The sequence below is a fragment of the Macaca fascicularis genome, chromosome 20 (genome assembly GCF_037993035.2).
Source record: "Macaca fascicularis isolate 582-1 chromosome 20, T2T-MFA8v1.1".
NCBI lineage: Eukaryota > Metazoa > Chordata > Mammalia > Primates > Cercopithecidae > Macaca > Macaca fascicularis.
The window spans coordinates 20,334,909-20,345,006 of record NC_088394.1 but is presented as its reverse complement, the minus strand read 5'-3'; the positions used below and the strand labels follow the sequence as shown (position 1 = coordinate 20,345,006).

The 10,098-nt window shown below is 43.6% G+C and overlaps 1 protein-coding gene across 5 annotated transcripts in view; it reads left to right on the top strand.

Moving 5' to 3' along the window:
* The window catches only part of DCUN1D3 (defective in cullin neddylation 1 domain containing 3), a 41,438-nt gene that overhangs the window by 707 nt on the left and 30,633 nt on the right, over positions 1-10,098 (top strand). For 2 of the 5 annotated variants that reach the window (XM_015442269.4, XM_005591420.5), the window contains exon 2: positions 3,484-3,557. The exons of 2 other annotated variants lie outside the window; for them this stretch is intronic. The gene's annotated coding sequence lies outside the window, so the exon portion shown is untranslated. Of the gene's footprint in view, positions 1-1,792; positions 3,558-10,098 lie in introns of all 5 variants that reach the window. One more of the 5 variants, XM_065537548.2, reaches the window with a different exon arrangement.

Sequence of the window (10,098 nt, the reverse complement as noted above, 5' to 3'; positions counted from 1 at the left end):
GTTTGTTCCTCCCCCCCCCCCCCGCACTTCTCACCCCTCATCCTCCCCCATGCACACCTCTGGTTTCCACTTTAATTCTCTGTGGCTGAGTGGCAATCGTGGGTTTTTGTTTTTTTTCCTTCCCCTTCCTCCTTTATGGCACTTAGTGCCTTGGTTACCTTTTTTGAATTTGGTGTTCAGCCTCTATCCCAGATCTTAACTGTAAGCTTTGTAATACTTCATACAGGCTGTCACGTTGGGAGTACCTCTTACGCTGGGTTCTACGCTCCGATTATAATGAGCATTTTCTTTTATGAATACTGGAATTCCAGAGCCATTGCAAGGAATCCTGAATGGCATCATAGCCCAGGAATCAAGGTCTCTTGCTCGAAATACTTTATGTGTGAGGAATTTACATGTTGTCAGCTCTTCCCAAAATGATTTGCTAGGCTAATTCTGGATTTCTGTGTTTCTCTCCACCCCCTTTTCATGATGCACTTCAGAGAACAGAAAACCCCATATTACTTTTTTGTTTCTACAATTGGACAATAGCTCTCTTATCTTTTTCTCCATTTGTGTGTGACACACAAATCTTCAGTGACACATTCAGCTTGTGCTGATTTTCATCTTTATGTAGCTGATTCTTTGTGTATAGGGGGTCCTAAATGAGACAATGTGATCTGTTTAGTTTTCGTTTAAGGGCGGATACAAACCAATAACGGATGCGAAAAGATTGTTTGAAGCAAAGAAGGGAAAGAAGGCCTCTTTGTTGATATGCTGTTGGTTTAAACAAAAAAAAATCAAGGAGCACTCCTCTAGCCTCTCAGACAGATTTCAGAGTGAAATGTTACGATTTTCCTTTTGGTGTTGATTTATTCTTCGGAAATCTTTTGTAGACTCTGAAACTGTTTTCTGAAGAACTTTAAGAGATAGTGCCTACATTTTCCGAGTCCTTTGATTAGAAAGTGCCCGTAAACCCTGTCCTTCTGTAGCTGAGCTTGATATGCATAGCGCTAGGAAGATCTGATGCTAGGAAGTCCTGTTCAGGGCTTTCGGGCCCTACAAAACAGAATATTTAATGCCTTGATTGGACCAGTAACAGCGTGTTTAGATGTTTCACAAAAATACAACAGAAGAATGACTACTGTTCTCACTTTGACTGACTTGGAACCTAGTTTACCATTGAATAAAAAGTTCATTAATTCAACAACATTTATTGACTCCTAAGTGCCAGCCAGTGTTTGAGGCACTGGGTGTACACAGGTGAACACAAGCAAAAGGTTCACCCTTTCATGGAGCTTACATCAGAGCGGGAGCTGGGGACAGAGAGAGACATAATATATACCCCAGTAAACCAGATTTTGATTAAGCGCTGAAGAAAAGAGTGATGTGATTGAAAGTGTCTTAACTGTAGATGCAGTCGAAGAGGACCTTTCTGAGGAGGTGACACTTAAGTTGAGCTTTAAGTATAAATAAGGAGCCAGCCATCCAGAGATAAGGGGAAGATCCTTCCAGGTTCAGGGAACAGCTGGTGCAGAAACTGGCTGGAATGCGTTTATCAAGTTCCAGGGAATGGGAAGAAAGGGTCAGGGTAGGTGGGAGGTAGTGGAAAGAGGATGGGTTGGGTGAGTAATAGCCAGAGCTTAGTGACCACAGGGGAGAGTTGGCGATAAGGTGAGAGAGGTGGATGTGGGGCTCAGAATAGGTAGGCAAACGAATTAAAAGCCAGAAGGAGTAGGAAGTAGAAAATGATGCTGCTTGTTGATTAATTCTATTGCCTTAACTAGGGTCTTATCACTTACTGTTTTTGCAGGTACTGTTGGACTGTCATAATAAAGTCACTCTGCTGAGTGGGAGAGGAAGAGGCAGTGGTCACCTGGGTCTTTTCTGGCAAATAAATCTCAAGCTGAGTGTTCAGATTTTCTTTTTTTTTTTTTTTTTTTGAGACGGAGTCTTGCTCTGTCGCCCAAGCTGGAGTGCAGTGGCGCGATCCTGGCTCACTGCAAGCTCCGCCTCCTGGGTTCACGCCATTCTCCTGCCCCAGCCTCCCGAGTAGCTGGGACTACAGGCGCCCGCCACTGCGCCCGGCTCATTTTGAGTGTTCAGATTTTCAGCAGGATGTTCAATTGAGGGCCCACCTCTTTCCTTATTTTGTCTTATATGCTACTATTTAAAACTGCATAATAAGTTCTCTGAATGTGTTCTAGTGTACGAATCCTCCTTTGTTTCCAGCTCTGCCTGAATTTAAGGATTGGGCAAGTGTTAATAATATACCCTTGTCCAATAATATACCAAGATGACCATCAGGATCTAAGTTTCAAGTTGTCTTTAGTAGGGAGGCAGTTTATGTTGCAATAGTTGCCCTCTTGTCTTGGCCTTCTGATGACTAATAACACTCAGCTGAGGTGTAGGTTGGTGCTAAAAGTTCACTCAGTGGATTACATTAGATAAATGACCATTGTGGGGCTCAATTCCACTGTGTCAGCATCTTTGGGCTGGCATGTAATCAAGGGATGTAACCTACTTTTGCCTTCTGCTGGGGGCATTCATCTCTAATGGTGTGCTGCTTTTCAGCCTCACCTTGACCAGATTGTCCACTTGAGAGGCCCAATCAAGACTCCTTGATTTGGCCCTCTTGAGCCATGTCACACTGGGCCGAAACAGAATATGCTTTTTTCTACTTTTGAACCCCACAACAGTGACTAGTGTGTTCTTTGAGTGAATTGGCTCTTTGAGCCAGGCGGTTGAGAGACTTAAATGTTGCTTGGGCTATTTGTAGTAAACTCAGTATTAGAAATGCTAAATAAAACCTTTTAGTGTTTGGGGAAAACGAATCAGAATTTGAGGACTTGTCACCTGTTTTAGGTTCCAGTATTCTAGTGGCACCTGTAGAAGGATTATCGAAAACTTGAACTGAGCTTTCTGGGCAGTTCTGGGGGAAGTGAAGGGGACGAGGTAGATCCTGGTACTGAATTACTAATTCTGATTTGACTGCAAACAGAATGTCTTTTAGTTAGCAAGCAAATGACTAAAGTAAACAGCTAGGAACAGGCAAACAACTTCTACTCTTCATACTAGAGTATCTCAAAGGAATAGAGAATTGGTAGTGAGATTTATTAACTTAATTATTTGGCTTTGGCCCAGGTTAAAGATTTTGGACTTAATTTATATGCTGTTGCTGGGTATAAAATGCTCTATCCCTTGGGTTACTAAGCTCTCTCCACTTCATTTTCATTTCAATGGTTTATTGTAACTGAAGTATGAAAATATCCTGTAGGCTGAAGTTTCATCAGCCAGTTTGGAGACTGGTGGCTCTTTTCTAATTTTTGAAAGGGGGCGGGTGGGTAGGAGGGGACTTGAACACAAGGAGAAGCCATTGACTCCTACATTGGCTACTAACTGTGTTTGGGGAAAGAATCCGAAAATTTAAGTAAATTGGATTTTCAGAGCTGAGCTGGCCTTTTAATTTAGGGTACCAGTAGATTTGTTTCTTACACTTTGCAGGCTTTTGGACAAACTCTTCTGAAAGGTGGGCAGCCTAGAGAGCCAGTTGATGCCACTTGCTATTGGAGTTGTGGGTAAGTGGTTTTACATTGCATTACACGACTTAAAGGTGATCTGATTTTGCTACTGTTTTGGTATACTGATGCTCTTTGAATTACAGTGGGGTTACCTTTGATAACCCTATCGTAAGTTGAAAATATTGTAAGTAAAAAACGCATTTAATATACCTCACCTGCCGAACATCATAGCCTAGCCTACCTTAAACATGCCAAGAACATTAACCTGCAGTTGGGCAAATGCATCTAACAAGCCTATTTTATAATGAAGTATTGAATATCTCATGTAATTTATTGAATAAATACTGGAAGTGAAAAACAGAATGGTTGTGTAAGTACTTGAAGTAGTCTGGGACTGTCTCTATGTGCTGTAGTAAGATTTAATTGTGCACTATCTGCCGGTTGTTTTGAGGTGAAGAAGTGGTAACTTAGATTGAAACAATGGTAATGACGTGGTAACTCCTGTTTTCCCGGGTCTTGATAACGTAAAATTATCTCTTTGTGTCTGTTTATAGATGTTGATATCAGTGAACCAGAATCGGTTCTCTCTAAATGTTGAGACTGTTCTGAAGCTCTTTGCACAATGGACTCGGGTTAATTGAATTAGTGTCTTTCAGTTCAAATCTAGTTTCACTAGTTCTTATGTCCATTTTTCTAGATGATGGTGAATCCTATTCTTTTTGGGTGGCGGGAAGAGATTACCACAGAACTTGACCGTTAATTAGTGAATAATTATAAACTAGAGCTGAACATATTTACATCCCCTTGGTATCCTGGGGGATTGGTTTTGGACCCCTTGGATACCAAAATTCTCAAATGATCAAGACTCTTATATAAAGTGGGTAGTATATGGGAAGGTGCAGGGAGTGGCGGTGATGCACATCTGTAGTCCCAGCTACTTAGGAGGCATTTCCAGATTACTTATTAACCTAATACAGGTTGGGTGTGATGGCTCATTCCTGTAATCCCAGCACGTTAGGAGGCTACTACAAATACCTGCCCCCTTTTTTTTTCATTATGTGGGAGGATTGCTTGGAGACCAGGAGTTCAAGTCCAGCCTACGCAACGTTGTCAGGCCCCGTCTCTACAAAAAATTTAAGAAACTTAGCCAGGCATGGTGGTGCGTGCCTGTAGTCCTAGCTACTGGGGTGACTAAGGCAGGAGAATTGCTTGAACCCAGGAATTGGAGGCTGTAGTGAGCCATGATGGAGCTGCTGCCCCCCAGCCTAGGTGACAGAGCAAGACTCCATCTCAAAAACAACAGCCAAATACAATGTAAGTGGTATGTAAATAGTTGCTGTACTGTATTTTTTAAAATTCATATTATTTTTTATTATTGTGTTGTTGTTATGTATTTTTTCCAAATATTTTTGACCCATGGTTGGTCGAATCTGCCGATGTAGAACTTGTTAATACAGATGGCCAATTGCACTGAAAATGAGAGAAAAGGTTGGAAGTGGCTCAAACTCTTATTCTTTGAAGTTGTGATATGTTGAAAGAAGAGAATGGCAGATAGGGAAATCATTCTCTTTAGGATGTATGCAAATGAGACCTTCTTTAAATACCATACATTAGAATAGGGTATCTTAGTCAATCAGTCTTGAGGTGGTGATTAGCTCTTGTGGCAAAATAAGTCACCTGTGCCCAGTGCCTGGATACCAGCCTGGTTGCATGCAGAGGCAGACATGTCGATGACTCCTCTTACCTTCCTGAGGGCTTGACCTTGTTCAAGAGTGTCCTTTGAACAATACTATGTTGTTGAATTGCCACACAGAAGCTTGGATTGCATAGTGTTGGGAAGCATCATCCCTGATCCTTTTGTGCCCTGCTCTGCTGGAGGGCTCAACCGCAAGACCTGGTGACTAGAAATAATTGTCACTTGGGCCTGCAGATTCACACCAGGTCTGATGAATGACTAAGGATCTCGGATAGCAGCAGTGTGTAGTGTGGGACTCTTCATTTTTGAGACTGCTTAGCATCTCGGAGCCACTGCCCCTCTTTCTGCCTGTTGGTCCAAGAGAAAGTGTTGTAAAAACCTGCCCCTTTTTTATTTATTATGTATTCATTTATTTTTTGAGACAGGGTCTCTCTGTGGCCCAGGCTGGAATGCAGTGGCACGATCAAGGCTCACGGCAGCCTCGACCTCCCGGGCTCAAGCGATCCTCCTCTCTCAGCCCTCCTGAGTAGCTGGGACTACAGGCCTGCACCACCACGCACCACTAATTTATTGTATTTTTAATAGAGATGGGATTTCGCTGTGTTGCCCAGGCTGGTCTTGAACTCCTCACCTCAAGTGATCTGCCTGCCTCGGCCTCCCAAAGTGCTGAGATTATAGGCGTGAGCCACCACACCTGGCCTGCCCCTTTATTTTAGTAGCAGATTGTTTCCACACAAGCAGCAGAGTTGGGTGATAGCTTTTAGCTGTCTATCATTCATGATGAGTTTGAACTCTATGCAGTGTTTGCTTAAAGTGGATTAGTATGTGTCCTTTAATTTTGATTCTGAACGAGTCTCAAGTCATAGCTTTACTACATTGAATTCTGTTAATTCCTCTTCCTGAAGTTTAGGAAAAGTAGGAAAAAGTCAAACCCTTGCAGAATCTTAGCATATCTGGCGTTTATTTCAAGCTGGGCTTGGAGGAGCCCTCTCCAGCCATCGTTGAAGTGTGCTTGTGGCAGGGATGAGGGGGTTTTGCTGTTTTCCTTCTGTTTCATGTTACTACTTCAGTTTGTGAAAAGTAACTGTAATATTCTGTTATGTTGGGCTACCCTATAAGATTCTAGTTGAATAAAATGTTCTGAGGCTGAAAACAGGTTGAAAAGTGGTGATTTTTAGTGGGAAAACAGAAATCAAGAAAAATGAGTAGGCCGGGCGTGGTAGTGCACTGCATGCCTATAATCCCAGTACTTTGGGAGGCTGAAACGGGAGAATCTCTTGAGCCCAGGAGTTTGAGACCAGTCTGGGCAACACAGTGAGACCCCATTTTACAAGAAATAAGAAAGAGGAGCTGGGCATGGTGGTATGCACCTGTAGTGTCAGCTGCTCGGGAGGCTGAGGCAGAAGGATTGCTTGAGCCAGAAAGGTCTGGCTGCGGTGAGCTGAGATCGCACCACTGCACTCTAGCCTTGGTGACAGAGTGAGACCCTGTCTCATTTAAAGAAAAAAAAAAAAAGATGAGTAAATGCTTAAAGTCACAGAGCAAGCTCTAGGCAGCAGCAGGGCTAGAATCAGGCCTTCTCTGCACTAATTCTTGTTCTCTCTATTGCACTGTATCTGTCAAACAAGTCGGTGTAGGCACCCGATAAAGTTGAGTTTAATTGAATCCTTGGTGTTTGGACTCTGTATTCTTGGGTTCTGTACTCAAACATTTTGTCACAAACTCTTCATCTTTCAGAGAAGACTCCTTATAGTGAAGCATATGTGAAGCGAAGTTATTAATGGGTAATGGGGTGGAAGTCTCCTTAGTTTTAGTAGTGGTTGTGGATACTTAATAGAGAGTTGGCTTTTTTTCTTCAGAATAGTTCTGAAAGTGACCATATTACATTCAAATAGGAGTTGAGACATTATCCCTGTAAGTTTTCTTTTTTCCCCCAAACCAAACCCCAAAATGGCCAGTGCACTGTAAGTTTTTCAGATAAGCAAGTGGGCCTGCTCTCAAACACCTGTGCAAAGTGCTGAACCAGACTTCAGTTTCCTGTGACCTGCCCTGGAATCTGAAGAGGAAAATCCAGGTGGATCCATGGACAGAACAGCTTTTGAACAGCTCTGTGGAAATAACCAACAAGGACATGCATTCCTTATTTTTAAAAAATATCTGTAAAGCAAATTGGCTTTGTGTCTACTTAATGACTTGCCTAGTAAGTGCTCTTTAAACAGGAGGGGAAGGTGAATAATACCATTACAGTGAGGGCGCCGGGACTCTAGCAGTGTGGGTCCTACAAGCCGGCATCCAGGGGCACACTGAAGTCTCCGGCCCTTTGAGGAGGTGTTTTTCCCAGTTGTGACATTTTCTTCCTTCTCAGTAAGTGGAATTAGAGAGTGAGGAGTGATAGAGTGAATGCTCTGTGTCTACTTTTGAGAATGTTGTCAGGTTCTTTTTCTCTTAGAAATGTAGTTGTTTTTTGATATAGTCACTTGTTCAGTCGTTTACTCAAAACAATTGGTGTATCTCATGCCCATGGTGAGGAGCATTCTGCTTGAGAGTTTCCTAACTTTTTATAAAAGAGAAAAGCTGAAAGACTTCCAGAGAATTAAGATGGGAGGTTCAGTTGTCGGAGACGAGCTTGTGTAGGGTAGCTGGCCTTATGAGAGGGCACAGTGGTTGGTGGTATTGTGGACTGGGGAGAAATGCCCATCAGTGGTCTAGCTGGGAGAGGGTGGAAAATACTAACAGTGTACTTACTGTGGACAGAGGGTAGGGAAGGAGCAGGCCCACAAAATTGCCCAACTCCAGGGAACGCCATTCACAAGAAGGGGACAGGGTCCTCTGGAGCTGGCAGGTCTCTGACCACAAGTCCTCTCTTCCCCAACTGGAAAGGATATTTCTGCCTAAGAGGGATGAGTACAGGGACACAATGGCTGCTTTGGCCAAATTGGTCTCCAAGATGGACTAATCAGCCATAATCCAGAGTTATCCCTGTTCCCAGCTAGACTACTGATGGGCATTTCTCCTCACTCCACACCCAGCCCACAATACCACCATCATCACCACTGTGCCCCCTTGAAGGCCAGCTACCCTACACGTACTCCTCTCTGACAACTTAACTTCCCATCTTGGAGACCGATCATCTTTACGGACTGCTGGCCAATTCCCCGCTCCCCGAGATCCCTGTCTCTTAGGGCTTTATTCTGACAAATCAGAAGTTGGTAAAGGAGGGATTGTAATTGTTTGTATCTGTTAGAGTGTGGGGTTAGAGGACCCTGGGTGGTGGCTCTTGACATTTAACAATGTTTGCTATCCAGACAGAACAGTTACATGTCAATTACTGAGGTAATTAATGATTCTCTTATGGGAACTGTAATGTGAAAAAACTACTAATTAAAGAAAATCGGCCGGGTGTGGTAGCTCACGCCAGTAATCCCAGCACTTTGGAAGGCCGAGGTGGGTGGATCACGAGGTCAGGAGTTCAAGACCAGCCTGGCCAAGATGGTGAAACCCCGTCTCTACTAAAAATACAAAAATTAGCCGGGCTTAGTGGCAGGCGCCTCTAATCCTAGCTATTCAGGAGGCTGAGGCAGGAGAATTGCTTGAAGCCGGGTGGCAAGAGATTGCAGTGAGCTGAGATCGTGCCACAGCAGTTCAGCCTGGGCGATAGAGTGACTCCATCTCAAAAAAAAAAAGAAAAAAAATCATTTTTTACTTCACATTTCTATAACATCCACATTCTCTTTGGCAGGCCAATTTAGTTTGGTCTTTCTCCTTTAAAAAAAAAAAAAAAAAATTCAACCAGGTACTGTGGTCTGTCCATAGGACCTGATTTCCTACTAGTGCCAGCCTGCAAGCAGTGCTCTGAATTGGTGACAGGTGTAGATTTAATGAATAGATCAAGCAGGGACGTGGCTTCTGAGCATCAGAATGGTTAGTTTTAGTGTGAACCTCTTAATGAGGTTATTAATTATATCATTCCAGCAGTTCTTGGGCAGCAATTGAGTGTCCAGTAGTTCAGTTCTGTTACTGTGTATAGTTAGCACAGACCCCACCTGTTTATTTCATTTTTTGTTTTGAGAGACAGGGTCTCGTCCTGTCGCCCAGGCTGGAGTGCAGTGGTACTGTCGTAGCTCACTGTTATTTCAAACTCCAGGCCTTAAGTGATCTCCCCACCTCAGCCTCCCAAGTAGCTAGGACCAGAGGCACACGCCACCATGGCTGGCTAGTTAAAAAAAAATTTTTTTTGTGGAGATGGGGTCTTGCTTGTTGCCCAGGCTGGTCTCAAATTCCTGCCTCAAGTGATCCTCTTGCCTTGGCCTCTCAAAGTGCTGGGATTACAGGTGTGGGCCCCTAGACCCTCACATCCCACATATTACTTACTCATTCTCTCAAAATTGCCCCACTTCAGACGCCAGCTGCAGGTATTGGATATTTCTACGTTACCTGAACTTCTGCCCAGCAGACTATAAATTTGGAGGTTCCCAGGATTTCCCATCCCAGGTTTGATAATTTGCTAGCATGAGTCACAGAACTCAGGAAAGCATGATATTTAGGATTACAGTTTTGTTATAAAGGACTTATTTATAACTCAGGAACAGCTGAATGGAAGAGACGCATAGGGCAAGGTATGAGTTGCGGGGTGCAGAGCTTCCATGCCCCTTCTGGTGTGCCACTCCTGGCTCATAAATGCATTTACCAATCCGGAAGCTCTCCCAGCCTCATTGTTTTGGAGTTCTGATTGAGGATTCATTACATAGGCATGGTCATTGACCATTGGTGATTGAACTCTGTCTCTAGCTAGCCCTCCCCTCCCCAGAGCTCAGAAAGTAGGGCTTTGAAGTCTAATCATGTGCTTGGTCTTTCTGGCTTGGCTAGCCCTTCACTGGAAACTATAAGGGCCCATGTGAAATC